The sequence below is a fragment of the Armigeres subalbatus genome, chromosome 2, assembly GCF_024139115.2.
Source record: "Armigeres subalbatus isolate Guangzhou_Male chromosome 2, GZ_Asu_2, whole genome shotgun sequence".
Lineage (NCBI taxonomy): Eukaryota > Metazoa > Arthropoda > Insecta > Diptera > Culicidae > Armigeres > Armigeres subalbatus.
In genome coordinates, this window is record NC_085140.1 from 192,103,211 (window position 1) to 192,123,585 (window position 20,375).

Consider the following 20,375-nt stretch of genomic DNA (forward strand, 5'->3'; position numbering starts at 1 on the left):
CACATATCCGAGGGGAGGGAAAAACCAAGAGTTTCTTCCTTCAATAATATGGTTTTGATTTCTTCAAACGCATACCGGTGTTGAACTTAATCTAGAATAAAAAAAAAACACCTCAATAAAGAAAAAAATCAAACACGCACTTATTACGTACACATATTACGTAAGCACTTATGGGGGAAGGGGGAGGTCTGTCCTTTTCTTACGCACCATATAAATAAAAAATCATTTGTATGAAAAAAATCTTACATGGGGGTAGGGGGTTCGAAAAACCCAGAAAAATTGCTTACGTAATATGTGTACAACCCCTTAGGCCTCTTCATGTTTTCAAAAAGTATCGAAAAATCAACCGGTCAGCCCAGAACCATAATTCTTATGCTAAAATAAGCCTCCTGACAAATTTTCAGTTTATTCGGATAAAATTTCGAGGTGGCTCAAGTCGATTTAGTGTTTTTGGGCTATTTGCAATTTTGAAAAAAATCTAACAAGACATATAAACACCGAAAACTATCGCAACAACCTCTATACGGCAGCTTTTGGTGAGCTCTACAAGTCTTGTGAACATTGCGATTCGTTACATTCACGTTTTGACCATGTTACAGTGATTTTCGAGCTTTTAGCTGCATAAAAACACTGTTTCACCTAAAAGCCGTTGTTCTACCAAATTCTTAGATTTATGACAAATCATTGCTATTTTATTATATTATTATTTCTCCTTTTTTCCCTGGACATTTGAGTAATATAATTGTCAATGTGCGACTAATCGTTAAATTCTTAAAAATCAGAAGCTGAGCATTTGTCATATATTTGCACGTTAGGGTTTCATCAAACAAGTTACTCGAACAAAACATAAATTAAATCATATGATATTTGATGCTTACAACAAAAGACTTCCAAATTTGGTTCATTTCACCATATGCCTATATGCTCTTACCATCGTAGAAACAAGTGAAATCAAAGCTTTTTAGTTCGAACTGTTGTATTTTGTTGTATTTTGGTTTACCCAATTCTTGAGTTGAAGTTGTACTGATTCATCTGTGCACCCAATAGCCAGTACTTCATTTAACGTAAGATCCTTTTCCAAACACTTCCGTTTCCAGTTTGGAATTATTCGTAGTCGCCACAATTTGATCCACAACCAAATTTTCCAGCTGGTTTCCGAAATCGCAGAAGGCTGCTTGGTGCTTTAATCGTATGACAAATGTGCCCAACTATTCATTTTCCTTTGGTGTAATTTGACGGAACTTCAAACGTTCGTATGTTTTCGATACCCGTGGGATGAAATACTCATCTAGAAGATTGACTGCAATTCTATATCGATTATCTGCCGCATGATCAATTTCGTGGACTTCGCCGATTACTTTCCGTACATCTGGACCGCCAAACATCATCAGCATCCTCAATTTGTCCTCATTTCAATTTGCTTCCATGCGAGATATGCGTCAAAATTTTCACGCCACTTACTTTTTTTTACTTTTTCTTTATCCTCGTCACCAATTTTGTAAAGACGTCTTTTCAGGTTGAGGGTTGAAAGATTAATGATTTTATTTATTCTAAAGTGACATTACATTGCAGTTCGTAATGTTACTAACACATAGGTTACTACGATCCTACAGGAAGTCCTACGGAAATTTTCGGATTTAAAAGGATTTTCTGAAAGAATTTCGTAAGAAATTTCTATAGCTTTCTCTAAAGAATCTCCAAAAAGAAAATTCCTGGAAAAGTTGCTAAAAATCCGAATGAATGAGCAAAAGAATTTCATTGGAAATATGTATGGAGTTCCAACGGAAAACTTTTTTTTAAAGAATTGCATCAACAAGTATTTCAGTATTTTGTCAAACGAATTCTTCCTGTAATTCCTCAAGAAATCCCTTCCCTTCTAGGAAGAAATTCTCGGAATTCCTTTGAAATTTCACTTAGAAATTTATTTAGAATTTCTTCCAGGAATTCTTTCAAAATTTCATTTAGGAATACTTTCGGACATTCCTCTGAAAATTTAATTGGAAACTCCTCAACAGCTTGGTCAACAGCTTGATTAGGGCGATACAAATATTTAAAAACAATTGTCTCCCCCCCTCGTTTTTTTTTGCCCAAAAGAAACATTTTGAGGGGGCAGCAAAAAAAATCCGGCAATTTTGAGGATTTTCAAAACATTCTTTAACAAATCCGAGGAGTTTTATTGATTTTTTCCATTTTAATATTTATTTTTTATTATCCACCCCCGCCCCCCTCACTTGACCTTTCGGAGACCAGTAGGACATAATTTAAATTAAATATTTGTAACGGCCTCACGAATCATTTACGAATTACTTAATTCAGGAATTACATCATCATCATCATCATCATTAATATTTCCGTTAGAAATCCTACCGAAAATTGCTTTAGAATTACCTAATTCATTTTGTATAAAAATTTATGAAAAAATCTTTCAATAAAATTTCCGGAATAATTCCATCCTTGGTCAAATAAACTTATTTAGAAGTTATGAAATCGAATGGGGTAGTATAAAAAGGAAAAAAAAGTTATTCAATGCTCATAACACAATTAGGATGCTTCCAACATCTGCAATTCTGCTAACTGTTAAATTATCTAAAACTCAATAGATAACACGAAATGCATATTGTACTAATGGAAAATCGTTGGCAAAACTGAAAACAACTAAAGAATGACAAATAAGAGGAGCTAAAATCGTCGAAGTCATCAGTGTCCCTACATCGGAGTCGCTGCGCGAAAGAGGTTCTTTCCAGCGTATCTCATTTTACTATCAAATTCACTTGATTCGGTATCCATCATCGTTCACCTGCCTGCATTCATTTACGGCACGCTATCGCTATATATTGGTTAAAATGGAATGCACTGTCTTGACAACACTTTCCTTTCTCGTGCGATAGGATTCCTATTCTGCTGTACTTTTCGGATACTGCACTATCGTTGTGGAACTAATGCACCTACCTACAGCTATGTTCAATGTAGGGGAACGGTAAACGAAATTGTCTCCACCCCCGTCCAGCATCCGATGATGATGCATTCTCTGAATCATTTCCATCTCATTGTCACGTATGTATCGATTCAGAACACTCCACTGGCTGCCGAAAGCAAATGACGCATGATGAGCATGTCCTCGTTCGGAAGAATGACTAACGAGTGCTGTGGAAGTGATGCTCGTACAGATTGGAAAGACATGAGACATGTTGGTTTGGGATCGATCTGAGGCATTGATTAGATTTCCGAGATTTACTTGTCGTGTGCTAATCTGCATTTCTATCTTCTGGATGCATTGTTTTTGATGTGATGTCAATAATAAAATACTAAAATTGGAAATGCGAAAGAAGCCTTTTATACGAAAAAAATGTCACCTGTGAAGTACCAGGAAATTGATGCTATAGAGCTTTGAATACTTGAATTCTTTTAGTAAGGTCCTTCCCAAGGCAGGCTTCCGAGGCAGCCTCAATTACAAAGTAATTATCAGAAGAATCCGTAAAATACCATTCTAAGACTAACAAGTTAGTCAATATAGCAGAGATGATATTTGAGCATAAAACGTTCGAATCTACACATTTTTTAACTATGAACTATGCCAATATGTGAATGTTTAAACATTCAATTATTTAGGTATAAGAATCAGTCTATTGTTGAAGACGCTGAAATAAATAAGTCAAATAAGAAATTAACTGATCAGTATTTTGATTTGATTTTATGTCCTTTCACACATAGAAATGTAGCATCATCACCATAATGTGGATTATTCTGAGTTCTTATGATTGCCTGGAATTTATTTATTGATTTTATGCCATTCAGTTCTTTTAAAGTTACACAAGTAGTGAGGTAATTATTATAAACTTGTTGGTGTGTTTGCCCCGTTGAACATCTTCCAGAAGCCAGTGAAATCGCCTTCCAATGGAAGCAATATCGATTTCACACCCATTACCATCAGTCTGTGAAATCTACAGAGTAATTGGCTCCACCAAGCCGCAACTGTGTCGCGCAGATTGCCGTTCTATTATTTGCCCCACTAATTTGCAACTCGTGTTCACGAGAAGAGGAACACGCGTCGTCGCGAAGTTCAAACGTTCACTAATTCATGCACATTGCACATGGCTTACAGATGCTAGATAGGGGTATGTCATCGGCAGAGCACCCGCTCGATCGATCAATTCCGAGTCGAATCGTCCTGCATTGGAATCATCAATCATCGATTTGCCGCCGCCAGGGATTTCGGAAATTCTCCGATCGTTGCACAAAACTTAACAGCTTACGGTGACGTCGACATTGCACAATACATGAACATATTTGCATAATAATGCGCCCGAGGATATTGCAGCACCCACCAAACACACACATTCGGTGTTTGCGAAATGTTTACCAAACTCTAATTGCTGCAATTGTTATCTGGCTGCTGATGCCGGGTGTCTGTCAGCGTTGGATGTTGTCAACGATGAGGTACGGCTCCAGGGGCAATAAAAGATGCTCGTTGGGTATATTTACATTTCGATGCAGCGTGATCTCACCCAAAGTGTCGCTCGACCTGAGTGCCTCCCACATTTTATCTTCCTTCTTTGAAGTCGATGCTACCGCTGGTACATTGCCAACTCGCGGCATCGTGTTCATTGCAGATACAAGTTTCTTAGAGAATTTTGATTAATTCTCAATCTGATTATTGTAATTTCATGACCATGGAAGTTGATAAAAATCGAAAACTGCCAAGAATGCATGAAAATACAAACCCAGTGTATAAATGTATTCCTGGTGCGCCACATTCCTGCTTGTTTTTTGTCGGTATGGATTGGATTGCAGTTTGACTATGAATGCACATGCCATACTAAACAGCTTTGTTACGGGTAATAAAATGTATTGTTCCGACTCACTCTGCCTTTCAAATGACATCAAAATTGCCTTAAGTGTTCTGTAAAATAATACAACTATGAAGCGTAGATCTTCAGAAAGTAGCGCATTAGTTATTATCCATCCGCCTATTTCCTCAACAACGATACGGATTTTTTTTTCACCATGTTTCAACATAAATTTTGGACATACTGCTTCAAAAGGATGCAAATCATGAAAAAGTAGAATAATAGGATAAAACATATTTTTTTTTAGATCTTCTAGAGCTTCAAAACCTACCTTGAGTTCAAATTTTGATGATCTACGTAAATAACAAAGCGTTTTACAGGGCCTCAATCCTAATTTCAAGTTGGCACTGTTACTCGAGACATAATTAAACTATGTTTATCCAATCGCAGTGTTGCCAGAACATCAACCGTACTCCAAACTATTCTTGAGTTCAGATATTGGAGGTCTACAAGGTCGACAGAGTGATTCATAGGTTGTCGACCTCGTGTGTTAGTTCGAGAAGCACCATGCATGGGTCATCATTACCCCAGTATATACAAAATACCAATACATTTACGGTACTCTTTACAATTCTTGAGATCAGATCTTGAAGGTCTACAAGATCAACAGAGTGATTCATAGGTTTCTGAGCTGGTGCGTTAGTTGGAGAAACCCCATGGGACATACTTACAACAGTATATGCAAATCATAACATTCCCAGAATAACTATGGTGCCATTTTTGAGTTTAGATATTGGATATCTGAAAGACAAACACAGTGATTCATAGGTTCTAGAGCCTATAATGTCTGAAATAAGTAAAAAAAATGCAATTATTTTATTGATTTTAATGGAAATTTTCAAAACTTTTTGTTGATTCAATAATAAACAAGTGGATGTCGTTGGTAACGGGGATATTAACGTTTGCTTAGATGAAAATTTCAGTTCAATGTCGAGAAGCAGTTCTTGTCAAACTTTTTATAGCATCCGCCATTATGGCGAGCGTGGAAAGCTGGATACAAACATTCTAGAGGTTCAATACAAAAAGTGTGACAAAGGGGGAGGGGGGTTGAAAAGGGTATACTGATTATGGATTTTCAATGCAAGATTATCAGAGACCTTCTTGTTGATCGATTTGAATTTGACAATTCAAGCAAGTGTTTCACGATTTCACTGCCTCGTTGGTGCAAGTGCCACGTGCCATTGACGGGACGCCACGTGATGTGCTGCATTTTGAATTCCCGCATAACTGAAGACATGGTGATGGCCGCAATGCGCAAACTGAAGCTCTCCTTCACAACCAGGCCAGATGGGATTCCATCATCAGCTTTGAAACGTTGTGCTGTAAATCTCTGCAGCCCACTTGCGAGAATCTTCCAACTTTTGGCACTGCAAAGTGAGTTTCCTACACACTGGAAACATTCTTATATATTTCCGTCTGTCTGTTCGAAGTTATAATGCATGACGCTCTATTTGCGTGTTTTAAAAACTACATTGATTCCGATCAACACGATTTTTATCCGAGGCGGTCGGTTAGTACGTAATTTACGTACGTCCAGCTGCCTGCGTTGTATGGATTCTGGATGGCAGGTTGATGCAGCATATATGGATGTGAAAGCCGCTTTCGATACTGTGGACCATGAAATTCTGATTGCTAAGCTGATGTTACTCGGCGTCTCATCAACGGCTGCCGATTGGTTTAGGTCATGTTTGCAGAATCGTTCGGTGCGTGTGAAAATTGGCACGACAGAATCAGAAGTTTTCGCAAACAAATCGGAGTACCTCAAAGCAGCAATCTGGGCCCTCTACTATTCTCGATCTTCATTAATGATATGCTGTTGTCACAAGGCTGCCGCCTCTTCTACGCAGACGATTCCAAAATCTATTACGTTATAAAAAACCTGACAGACTGCAACGAACTGCAAAATATGTTGTGTATTTTTGCGGACTGGTGCTCAAGAAATCTTATGGACTTAAGTATAGAAAAATGCAACATCATTTCATATCACCGGAAAAACGCACCAATCATCTTCGACTATGTCCTGTCTGGACGATCGCTCACTCGCGTTCAGCACATTAAGGATCTTGGCGTTATCCTGGATAGGGGACTGACATACAGACCTCACTACGATGACATTGTAGCCCGAGCTAATCGTCAATTGGGGTTTATTTTCAAAATAGCCGGCGAATTTCGTGATCCGTTATGCTTTAGATCACTGTACTGTTTCCTTGTGCGATAAATACTGGAATCATCGGCTGTTATAATCTAAGATACGCTCTTCGATTCCTAAGGTAGCGTGATCCGACGAACTTGCAACCGTACGAGGAGCGGTGCCGGTTGATTAGCATCGAACCACTAGAGTTTGCTGGGAAGCTACTCACGGGTCACATCGATTGTCCAGCACTACTGTCGCAGTTAAATCTATATGCACCTGAAAGACCTCTTCGTCAACGTCTATTTTTGCTTCTAGAACCACAGACTAGCAACTATGCACTACACGAACCAATTTGATCCATCAGTCGCCGCTTCAACTAATTCTTCGATATTGTTGACTTTAATTTTTCAGCTGACGTGTTTCGTCATCGGTTACTAGACTTTTTCCGTACCAATGACCTGACCGTAACCAATTAGTTTAACTAATATTCATTTAGACATTCATTGTCAGATGAATTATTTTAATAAATAAACAAATAAACAAATAATTAAGAACTGAACTCATGGACAGTTTTGAATGTCGTGGATGTTCAACGAATTCTGTAATATTTCAATAATGGTGTTATGAAGTCCCGTGGAGCTATTCCAACTCATAAAAACAGTGGAGACATCGAAGATATTTCTAACAGGTTAAGGGCCCAGGAACTGTTTCGGATCTACATCTCAGTGAGATGTATTGGCCGTCGTCGTTACAGCAGTGGAATGGTTCCTTTGTTTTTTTCAATATATAAAATATGAAGAAAATTTCCTAACTCATAATTATACGACATGACATTATAATTTGGGGTGGTGGAAATTCGCGGCAAAATTTTCAAAATTTCGCGGACAGCCAATTCAGAAAATCTGAAAATTCACGGCACTTTCGCGGTAAATTATATTTCGGTACAAACAATAAAAAAGACAATGTAGATTCCATATTTATTCAAATTGTTGCGTTTATTTATTTCAAATTATTATTTTTATTATTTCTCTGCATTACTGGTCAAAAGCCAAATTTTTTCCGTCAACTTTTAGCGCTGGGAAGTGTAATTGTTACTGGCAGACACTACGTTCAGCATCTACCGAGTTTCCAGGAATAGACAGATATTTCACCGCTATTTTGAAGAGCTGAGGAAAGCGGAAAGAGGCCGAATGAGAAAAAATAGATTTGAAACATGCCACGAGACGATCAACGTTGGGAAACTTTTTTCTCCAAACTTCGTCAAGCAATCCCATAATGTGAGTATTGCAGGTCATGTGAATGCAATTCGGTAGTAGCCCTTTGAGAATCTCTAACATTCCTAAAGAACCCATTTTTTACGTCCCTAACTTTTTTTAAAATTTGAAAGAAAAACAAAATTGTTCTTCAATTCAATTTTGGCTCAACATTCGACCAATTTCGGACTTGGCATTTTGAAAAAAAAAAATCGAGACGTAAAAAAATGCGTTGTTTGTAGATTTGGTATTGACTAGGTCAAGAAATCGATTGAGGCAATAGAATGGAATAAAATTATTAACGAGAAAGTTTAATATCGCGTTTTTTCGCGAAAATGTTTAAATTTCGCGGCCATGTCCATGAATATCCACCACCCCTAATTATAATATATCCAAAAATCTATTTTGTCTTTTTGAGCGACGTCATCTATGGAAGTATTGTATGGAAAAATGCCAATGTGAATGAAAAAAGATTGATTTCGTAACGCAAACCTTTTCTATTTTGAACGCCCCTCACACATGTATGTCGCACTTTTTGTATGAAGCCTCTGAGTTTTTTTTATATGGATCGTCACATTTATTGCAAGGAGGAAGGGCCGTTTGGCCGAATGCCACTAGGCCGAATATAACATTTGGCAGAATAGACCATTAGATCGAAAGGGTCATTTGGTTGAAAGGGTCATTTGGTCGAAAGGGTTATTTGGTCGAAAGGGTCATTTGGTCGAAAGAGTCATTTGGTCGAAAGGGTCATTTGGCCGGAAGTGTCATATGGCCGAAAAGGTCATTTGAACGAAACGGTCTTTTGAACGAAAGGGTCGTTTGACCGAATGGGTCATTTGGCCGAAAAAGTCATTTGGCCGAATGGGTCATTTGGTGAGCTATTTATTGGCTATTTATTATTCACTTCACGCTTCTCGCCTTCTTCAGTGAGAAGTGAGACGTCTCACTACTCTCTTCACTGTGAAAAAAGAGTAGTGCGAAGTGCGTCGTGGGGCCCTCCTTAGCCGTGCGGCTACAAAGCAAGACCATGCTGAGGGTGGCTGGGTTCGATTCCCGGTGCCGGTCTAGGCAATTTTCGGATTGGAAATTGTCTCGACTTCCCTGGGCATAAAAGTATCATCGTGTTAGCCTCATGATATACGAATGCAAAAATGGTAACTTGGCATAGAAACCTCGCAGTTAATAACTGTGGAGGTGCTTGATGAACACTAAGCTGCGAGGCGGCTCTGTCTGAGTGTGGGGATGTAATGCCAATAAGAAGAAGAAGAAGAAGAAGAAGAAGCGAAGTGCGTCTCTCTTCTCACTTCTAAAATATCCTATTCAGCCACATAACCTATTCGGCCAAATGACCCTTTCGGCCAAACGACCCTTTCGGCCAAATGATCCTTTCGGGCAAATGACTTTGGGCTAGTGGCATTCGGCCGAATGGGTTACGGCCAAACGACCCTTCCCCAGATGACAGTTATTCGTTGCTTGTTTAGCGAGATTGGTGCCTCTAGAATCGCGAGGCATCATTTATTTGGATTCTGTAAAGGTCGACCAATATCCTTTAACGCCCTAGACTACCTTTAGACAGGGTACTTTGATTATTTTTTGTAATTTTCAATTGGGCCGATACAAATATTTAAAATCTATTTTGTCTCCCTCCCCCTCGGATTTTTTTGCCAAAAAGTAATATTTTGAGGGGGCAACAATATAAAATTTGGATAATTTTGATGATTTTCAAAACATTCTTTAACAAATCCGAGGAGTTTTATTATTTTTTTTCATTTTAATATTTATTTTTTATTATCCCCCCAGTTTTATTATCCCCACCAGTAGGACAAAAAGTAAATTAAATATTTGAAACGGCCTTGTTGATATTTCGAAATGTTTTTGACGTCGCACGATAGAGTATCATTTTTACAATATTCTCCAGTATGTTCTTCACTGTGTTTATTTCTTCTTCTTCTTATTGGCATTACATCCCCACACTGGGACAGAGCCGCCTCGCAGCTTAGTGTTCATTAAGCACTTCCACAGTTATTAACTGCAAGGTTTCTAAGCCAGGTTACCATTTTTGCATTTGTATATCATGAGGCTAACACGATGATACTTTTATGCCCAGGGAAGTCGAGACAATTTCCAATCCGAAAATTGTCTAGACCGGCACCGGGAATCGAACCCAGCCACCCTCAGCATGGTCTTGCTTTGTAGCCGCGCGTCTTACCGTACGGCTAAGGAGGGCCCACTATGTTTATTTATTTATATCCAAACTAAGGCCGGAGTGGCCTGTGCAGTGCATAAAAGTATTCTACATTCAGCTCGGCCCATGGCTGCACATCTCCAACCACGCAATTTGCGAAGAGTCCGCCAATCGTCTTCCTCCTGATCGATCCACCTTGCTCACTGTGCACCTCGCCTTCTTGTTCCCGTCGGATCGTTGTCAAGAACCATTGTCACCGGATTACTGTCCGACATTCTGGCTACGTGCCCGGCCCACCGTAGACGTCCGATTTTCGCGGTGTGGATGATGGATGATGGATGATACAACTCGTGGTTCATTCGCCTCGTCCACGTCTCGCCAGCTATCTGCATCCCACCATAGATGGTACACAGCACTTCCCTTTCGAAAAGTTCAAGTGTGCGTTAGTTCTCCACGAGCATCGTCAAGGTCTCATGTCGGTACAGAACTATCGGTCTAATAAGAGTTTTGTAGATAGTCAGTTTGGTACGGCGGCGAACTCTACTCGATCGTGATGCATCTCCGAAATATCTCAGCTGGTATAATTACCAAGTACACAAATTCATCAACCACCTCGATTCGTCACCACTAATACAAATTCGTGGTGGATGGTTAACATTGTCTTCTCTTGAGCCTCTTCCTATCATGTACTTCGTCTTTGACGTAATGATGACTAGTCCGATTTGCTTTTCTTCCATCTTCTCAAAGTTACGTGCCGTAATATCAGTGTCGTCAGCGAAACCAAATAGCTGAACGGACTTCGTGAAAATCGTACCACTCGTGTAAAGCCCTGCACTTCGTATTACCCCCGCCAAAGCGATGTTGAATAGCAGGCATAAAAGACCTCATCCTCCCAAACCTTGCTAATAATAATAACCCAGTGTAGCGCTCTAACCAGTGCATCACCACCGTGTTTGATCAGATCTCCTGGTAGCTTTGTTGTTTTTCTGCCGGTCGATCTCCGTGTCTGCAGAAATCTGATAGTATAAGAATCAAAGAGAGGTTAGTCATTAGACCCTACTAGTGGGAAGTGTACGTTTTTGAATGTAAGTGGGTGAAAAGAAAATTGTATGTAATTGAAACTAGTTTGATCTAATTAATAAAATTTGTCTCAGATCTGATGATGGCTGAAAGGAGTAAGCTGGAACGTCATCAAAAAACTAGTAGATGATCGATTGTTTTTATTGAATCTATGAGAAAAAGTCGAAGGGAGAAAAGGTCTAAAGATAAAAGGTCAAAATGTAAAAAGGGTAAAAGGACAAACGGTCGAAAAAACAAAATGTCGAAAGGGGCAGAAGGTTTGCAGAAATCGCTCTCGATAGATAACGAAAAACGATAAAAGAGAGGCAAAAACCTCTTCAAATCATAACAAGCTACGGAAACAAAACTATCGCACTTGTATACAAGTTGGAAAAAGCTGATTCGGATAGGTGGCCCCCACCGAGGGGGTTTAATAAAACACGTTTTTCTCGCTTATTTTATGTTGGGGACCATATTTTTTTCGTACAGCTGTGTAAACAAGTGTAAATGCATCGTCAGAACCAGTGCTCCCCGCAATTGAAGAAATTTATCATGGGTTGTAGCCCCCCAAATCAGTTCATTATCGTAACAGCTATCGAAAAACGTCTCTCACAGTATGCTACCTATCGAGAGTGTCGACCTTTTGTGTTTTGCCCTTTTGTCTTTCGAACATTCGTCAAAAACAATCGTTTCTTTTTACGATCAGTTACGAGAACACCACCTATCGAAATAATCAATCATCTTGTTCCTAACCCGGTTTTGACTACACCATTGAAGGACAGACCCTATAGAGGGTGAACCAAGTACAATACTTTAGCTTGAAGGAGGACTCCCATCCTGAGCACATTATAACGATGTGATTTCAAGGCCACCGAGCAACTTAGGTTTCTTTTTAAAATATCTGCAAAGCTTCGAGATCCACAATGCCTACGGTTCCTGTACTGCATACTGGTATCCTTTTTATGATAATTATTATCGAAACTGGATCAATACAGGAGAACTTCGTTCGGTATGCTTTTCGCTTTCTCCCGTGAAATCTTGACAATTTCTCGTATAAGCTGCATTCATTTAAAAAATGCCGAAAGGAGAAATATATGCCCCGACTATTATCGCGACATCGGATAGGATACTACGAAGCGAAGTCAACATGCATTCTTAATACACGTACACGTTTCGGAAGCTCACATTTTGTTTTCTCGTATACTGCCGTTATACGCATAACTGTCCCATGTATATAGGGAATCCCAGCAAACATGGGACAAATATGAGTATGACGGCAGTATACTAAGTATACGTAAAGGCTATATGATCACTCCAAAACCAAACTTTTGATAGAAGGCTCGGAGACCCATAGTGTTATATACCAATCAACTCAGCTCGACGAATTGAGGTGATATCTGTTTGTGTGTATGTATGTACGTGTGTGTGTGTCATTTACCAAATTAGTCGCAACAAGTTCCATTCGACTGAGAATCCTGTCGCATTGTTTGCTATTGAAAATTGGCCACATTGAACAATGGGATCAGGAGTTATTACCAAAATACTATTTTCTATGCGCAAAACACGCTAAAAAACACTCACTCATATTTTTTAAGTATTTTTTTTTGTACGAAAAAGACATCTACACCGCTAGGTGGATTAATCAGGTGTTTTTTTCATTTAAAAACGGCGCCAGCTACGTCAGATAGGAAGAAAAGGAATGTTAGTTGGACTCTCTATACGCAAAGGCTATACGTTCGCTCCAAAGGCGAAATATTAATAAAAGGCCTGGAGACCCATAGTGTTATATACCAATCGAATCAGGCACTTGTCCTCAGCCGATTTGCTAGCAACAATTTGCATTCGACAAGGAATCCTGTCCTATTGATTGCTATTGAACATTGGAATCAATAGCTTAAAAGTTATGGCCAAAATACTATTTGAAAAAAGGAACGAGAAAGGCACCATCACCGCTAGGTGGATTAATCAGGGTTTTCATTGTAATTTTTCTTCTCGAAAAGGTTACCATTTTTAATTTTCATCTCTGAGTATCGAACCATATTCGAAGAAATTGAATCGTTTTGTAATGCTCCAAAAGTTTTCTATAAATCACCTTCTAGGTATATCTTGCCGTGGGAATCTTTGCATGGCCTTACTTTTTCCCCGATGACAGCGTTTATTTTTTCCGCTATAGCGTATTGTCTTCAATGCAGAGTAATAGCACTCACGGAAAAGCATGGTACTGTTTCGATCGCTTATCATTATGCAAGATGTATTACACTTAGTTTCCGAAACACAAATCCCCCAAAAGCAATAAATTACGTACGTGCTTCAGCCTTATCTAGTGCATAAAACTTGAAGCTCTAATGAAACTCACCTTGCCCAATATCTTTCACGCTGTTTATCGCTTTATTCGTTTTGCAGAAGATACTCGCTCTAGCAACTAACGATTCCGTTGTTTCACCGCTAGTGAACACTTTTTGTTTCGGCTCTCCGACCGAAACCAACTGAAAGTTCTTCCGTAGCCCGCCCGGTGCGATGCCCCAAAAAACGCCGCGTACGCGAACGAACTGTTCAAACAAAACTCCCAAATCGTGAAACAAAAGAGAAACACCAATTATACGACTCGGTGACGACCGGCGCTACCTTTCGAGTGCCGTATTTGTCTTCCTATCCGCTGAAGTACCGAACCTGTGACTCAGATATAGGTGCCTAGAGATATGCGCTCGACCGAGCAGCAGCGGCTGAGATGAATTTCCAGCGATAACAGCTGAGTGGCGGCGGCGGCGGGTCCACAATGAATGCTGCCCGGATAGATGTTTGCGTGGGGAGCAATTCGATATTTTTCGCAAACCGATGATAAAGAGAGTATGACTTTGGTTCGTTTCACTGTAGGCGTAGTCGTCGTTTATGCCTTCTTTGACTTCACGCTGTGCGAATTTCGGTGGCTTTTGGCATTTACGCACCGTTGTTTTGCTTTCTTCGCGTCACCTCCAGCCACTACCTATTTCGCTTTGCTTGCTGCACGTCTGTCCGGGCGGCCACGACGGCACAATCAACGAATTGAAATTGAAGAAATTTACTGTCAGAGGCTGGGAATCTGCAAACCTGAAAATACACACAAGAAAAAAGGAAACGAGAAACGTTAGACGAGTTCAGAAATAGACAAACGAACGCTCTTCTGTCGAGTTCTTAGAGGATGCATTGCGTTAGATAAATTGAATTAAGTTTTTTGTGGCTGCTGGATGGGCGAAGATAAGAAGATAAGGATAAGAAGTTCTGAAAGGGTTCTATAATGGAGTAAAGTAGTCGAAATAAGAGTGTATTCCACACATATTCGAAATTTTCTAATAGAACAGAAGATTGAATGGCAATGTATATAAAATGGTTTACGTTTGTTTGCATATTCCATTTGTTCTATTTGTCTATTTTTTATGTGCATATTGTCATCTGGCTATCCACTTCATGAAGTATAGTAGATGAAAAAAGTCTATCTGATTTGATCACAAAGCATAATCAAACAGATATAAAACTATACAGGTAGTATACAAGTGAAACATGTGAAAAATAAAGTCGACGACACTCTAATCGTGGCAAATTAATCATTAAAAAAATATTATTCGATCTGGTTGCTAATTCGACGTCCGAATCCCACAGCGTTGCCGCCAAAGGTCAAAGCTATCAAAGAGTAGATTGACTGTCGACATCATAAATCTTACCGGCTGGAACTGTCCATATCGGTTGTTTTTTTTTCACACTCAATTGAAGAAACTTACGACGTTTAAGAAAACGCTCTGGCACATTATGTGTTTAATTCAATGAGGAATGCAGGGGCATCAATCTCATTTGTACCTTATCAGCATAATTCAGACCGACACGTAGGGTAGAATCTTTGCAACGAAAACAGCTTGAATATTCGATCTGCTTTTCTCCATTGCATCGATACCCAGAACAGGAATGGTTCCAATCACTTAGTCACGGTTTAAGGGCAATCATCACGAAATTTATATTCAAATTTAAAAGTACTCGCGTTTTCAAGGGCGTCGCGGCATGCGTGAGATAATAAAAATGACAGTTGTTCATTGCTTCCGTATTGAGCGGTGTGCCCTTGAAAATGCGAGTACTTTTAAATTTGTATTCAGTGATGACTGTCCTTAATACACCTGCCAGGGTAGCATTTACCGTGGCATAGTGGTAGAGCACCCGTCTAGCGTACTGGAAAGTGTGGGTTCAATTCCCACCGGTAGACAATGAATATTTTTGCATATTTCATAAATATTCTCCTCCCCAAAACACATGTTTTTGATCCTCAGTATCGTTTTCCACATAGTAAAAAGCAAGACGGAAGTCGATAACCTAAACATGCATTGCTGAGATCCCGGTAAAAAAAAAATAAGTGTGTATGCCGAGCAGTCATGGTAATTTCCTTCCCAAAAGATCCCTTTGGCCAGGCCGAGAATCGAATAAATCACGTTAGGATTGGTAACGCCGTGTGGGGGTCTGCAAACGCTTATTGATTTAAATAAGAAAGTGGGGTGGTGCTTTTCATACAGATTTTCCCAATATAATATATTCTAGTGGCCAATTTTCAAAACGGCCAAAAAAACGGATTGAGAGAGTATTTGAACAGTTGAGACACCCCTGAACCAGTGTGAACTTGATGGCAGGATGACATTGTCCTTGAATAATAAATAGTGGGTAGACTGTAATACCGGAAGTAAAAGCTGCTGTAGTGCTTTCATCCGAGCGTACTGCCAGTCATGTTATATGTAATAATACCCAGGCAGCCAAATTGTGGCATGCGCAGATCTTTTACCATCCTCATTGATTCGGATGACCGCACTATCTCCGACCTACCGGAGGTGGCCAATGCACTTTAGGAATACTTTTCAATACTCGTATCGGTAAGTGGCTATACAGCCGAGTTTTAATAGCCGCAAGGTCGCCATTCTGTCATTCCGATCGCCAAAGCCTGTTATTCTTCCCGCGACGTTGCCAACTACCGGCCCATCTCGCTGACATCGTTTGTTTATCAAAGGTTATCGTGACAACGAGGTTGGTGAATCGTTTATCAATATGCCATCCACTCTGGGCATGGGACCAGCTCATAGGCAAGCAGATGTACTTTTAAATGCCCTCGACGAAGAGAAACGCGTCGATCTAGTTTCCCTAGATATAACGAAGGCTTTTAGCCGCACCTGGATACTGTTAGTGCTTAAGCAACTGGCTTTTGAAATTTCTCCAGGAACATACCAGCTTTCCACACAATTTCTTCTTTCGTACACAATTTCCTCTCCCGCCGGTTTTGGCTGGTTTTCATCAGTAATTCCGGCTCCAGGAGATTGGGGTCCCACAAGGGGTCTGTTGCTTACATTTTTTATCTACGCGGATGACATCCTGCTTGTGATCGTTAAGGACACTCCGGCGCGAACGCGTATCCGTCGGTCTGCTTGACCTTGTAGGCCAGAAAAAAAAGCGTTCGCCGAAATGTATGTGAAGGGAGGCACCGTCTTTCTGGCCCAGCTTTGTACTGGTCCTCAATGTCTCCATTGACCGAGGACTGTCTTTCATGCGGTTGAAGCCAGCTGCAGATCGAGGATTAATCTTATAAAAACCTAAACCACATTGAATTAATCACAGGAGCACCCGGTTCCAGATCGACAGCCAACTACTGTATGGACTAGAGCTGTTTTACATAGCTCGTCGGAAACTCGTCAGCATACTATCTCCAATTTTAAATAGGTACCGTCAACTGGGGGGAAGATGATCATTGAGGTGAAGATGATCATTTGATATGTCAGTCAAAAGTGCCGAATTTGTTTATGAAACGGTAGTCAACAATATTCTCCGTTCAAGTAATGTTACCGCTAAGTAGAAATCCAAGTTTTTCGATTATAATCATGAAAATGTATTTTGTGGAAGAAAGAGAGAGATAGTCATAAATGATGCTATTTTCGTTCAAATATTGACTTCTTAGACTTCTTTACGTAGTAAATTCAACATTCATACAAATAACCTAGTGTATTTTGACTACTAGGTCATAATGGTTTTAGTAGAGCTGTCTTGATCAACTTCACCCCAAACCAGATAATTCAAAAAATGTGTGATAATTTAATTTATATTAATAAATGCGAACGCATTTCAGAAAACTAAAGTTGTTGATTATTGCAACGTATAGCAGTACATGTTTTGAAAATATTTGTTTCGATTTAAAATGTAAACACACATTGTTATTGTATGTCTTGTCTTAAAAATGATCATCTTCCCCCCAGTTGACGGTACCTCTGAATAGCTTCCGGAATTCTTCCCTCCACACAAGCTGAGGCCAGCTATTGGCCATAAAGATGCCGCTTATGCATCCACCATAGGATCTCTCTCTTTATCCAGATTCTGGATGGCCGAAGGCCGGTTTTAGTCTCCCCCAATGGTACGGTCCATTGGTTAGGAGGGAGGAGTTGGCACTCCCCTGTATCCATTGTAAATTGCTCCAACACGATGCGCTTTAAAAGAGGGGACAATTCGGAAGCTCTGAGAAGATCGGTTGCAGCCATGTTCAGAACAGACTATAGGAACTATGACCACCGCTATACCGACGGGTTTGTCTCAAAGCGACCATCGAAAGCATCCGTGGACCCAGGCCATTATTGCGGACAGATTCAGCTCATCTAATTTGCCTGGACATGTTAGCTGGGATCGGTTATCGAGGCCGTATGGTAGCGTTGCCCCCCCGCTGATGTCAAAGCCTGGATAGGAAAAATCGTTAACCAAGACTGGGAGAGGCAGAGGACTGCATCCAATATCACCCAACTCCGAAAGATTCAGGACCAGCAAACTATTTCCCGCCTCCGTACTGGCCACACCAGATTGTATTGTACTGTACCACCAGATATAGATACGCATCCTGCCTAAGTCCCATCAAACGAGAGTTCCGGGCTTTGCTTGGCTTCCTTAACCCGGAATCTAAGTACCTTCCAACATCAACCACGGATTCCACGGCTGGGTTCATACCTCCCCAATTCAGCATTGTCGCCTATCTTATGTTGCTTCATATTCCATGGTCCTTTTCTGCAGCAACGCAAGACTGAAAGTAATTGACTTTTAGGGTAAGGTTTTGCCTTAAGCTCACCCAAACATCTCCGGATAGCAGCGCATTTTACGCCACCAATCGATATCTGGATTCTTACCGCACCACGATTCCTGGATTTGAATAAAATTTTACTAAAATGGTGTTTTTGTGTAATGCCGTGCAAGAATTGGCCAATTCTGTGGATTTTGTGCCGAAAGACATGAGCCAATGAAATTCTCCTGAGCTCCGTCCAATCGAAACCATGATCAGGGTTTGTAGGAATTGCTCTCAATAGATAACGAACAACGATAGAAGAAAGGTAAAAATTGCTCCGAATCATAACAAGCCATGACAATAAATTTATCAAACTCGTATGCAAGTGCGAAAAAACAGAATCGGATAGCCACCATAGAGAAGTCTCGCGTGATTTTTGAAAACGTCGTAAGTCCTAATGAGAGACTCTCTTTCATTACGCTCATTTTTGCTAATATCTAGGCTAGTTTAAAATTTGTTGCAATATTTTCACCTCAGCACAGTAGACAAACCTATTTTCTGCAGATCGGTGCTGAAAAATCCAATGTAAATGTTAGAATGGCTTTGTAATAATCGAAAGAGAAAGTAAACAAAGAGAGCCTCTCTTTTGGACTTACGACGTTTTAAAAATCACGCGAGAAGTGATGATTCTCGCTTTGTTCTCGCCCATTTTGTGTTAGTGACCGCACAGCTGTGTAGAAAAATTTGAAATACGTCATCAGAACCAGTGCTCCCCGCGTTTGGAGCTTTTTAAAAGAAATTTAGCATGAGGTATAGCCTCCCGAATCAGTTCTTTATCATGAGAGCTTGCGAAAAAAGTCTTTCACGGTATGCTACTTATCGTATATGCACACAGAGATGATAAGTGAGAGACTTTTTCATTCTCTTTTGAATTCAATCCCTGACCATGATGAAGCGTGAAGAAGACCAATAGAAAAGCGAAAAAAGAAATGGAAATGATGCAGAAGTCGAAAAAACTGAGAAAAGTGTACCGGAAACGACTGTACAGGCTCTGATGGAGGGTGTCAATCGAAAATGTCATGAATTTGACTCAAACGCATCCTCAAATTGAACCGTTGTGAATAAGTTGTAATGAAAACATATTCTGAACTACTGTAAAAATATTTGGTTTCATTTCGATAATTATTATTATTTATTCAGACTAAGGCCAAAGTGACCTGTGCGGTATATAAGAGTCTTCTCCATTCGGCTCGGTCCATGGCTACACGTCGTCAACCACGCAGTCTACGGAGGGTCCACAAGTCATCTTCCACCTTGCCCGCTGCACACCTCGCCTTTTTGTGCCCGTCGGATCATTGTCGAGAACCATTTTCACCGGGTTACTGTCCGACATTCTGGCTACGTGCCCGGCCCACCACAGTCGTCCGATTTTCGCAGTGTGAACGATGGATGGTTCTCCCAGCAGCTCATATGAGCTCCAATGCAACTCGTGGTTCATTCGCCTCCTCCACGTACCGTCCGCCATCTGCACCCCACCATAGATGGTACGCAGCACTTTCCTTTCGAAAACTCCAAGTGCGCGTTGGTCCTCCATGAGCATCGTCCAGGTCTCGTGTCCGTAGAGGACTACCGGTCTAATGAGCGTTTTGTAGATTGTCAGTTTGGTATGGCGCCGAACTCTTTTTGATCGGAGCGTCTTGCGGAGTCCAAAGTACATTCTTCTACCACCTCGATTTCGTCTCCACCGATGCAAACTCGCAGTGGGTGGCTCACATTGTTTTCTCTTGAACCTCTTCCTATCATGTACTTCGTCTTCGACGTGTTGATGACTAGTCCGATCCGCTTAGCTTCCCTCTTC

The 20,375-nt window shown here is 40.4% G+C and overlaps 1 protein-coding gene across 4 annotated transcripts in view; it reads right to left on the minus strand.

Moving 5' to 3' along the window:
- The window catches only part of LOC134211417 (uncharacterized), a 401,264-nt gene that overhangs the window by 365,999 nt on the left and 14,890 nt on the right, over positions 1-20,375 (minus strand). Inside the window, exon 2 of one of the 4 annotated variants that reach the window (XM_062688241.1) lies at positions 13,835-14,565. The exons of the other annotated variants lie outside the window; for them this stretch is intronic. The gene's annotated coding sequence lies outside the window, so the exon portion shown is untranslated. The remainder of the gene's footprint in view (positions 1-13,834; positions 14,566-20,375) is intronic. 4 annotated transcript variants of the gene reach the window in all.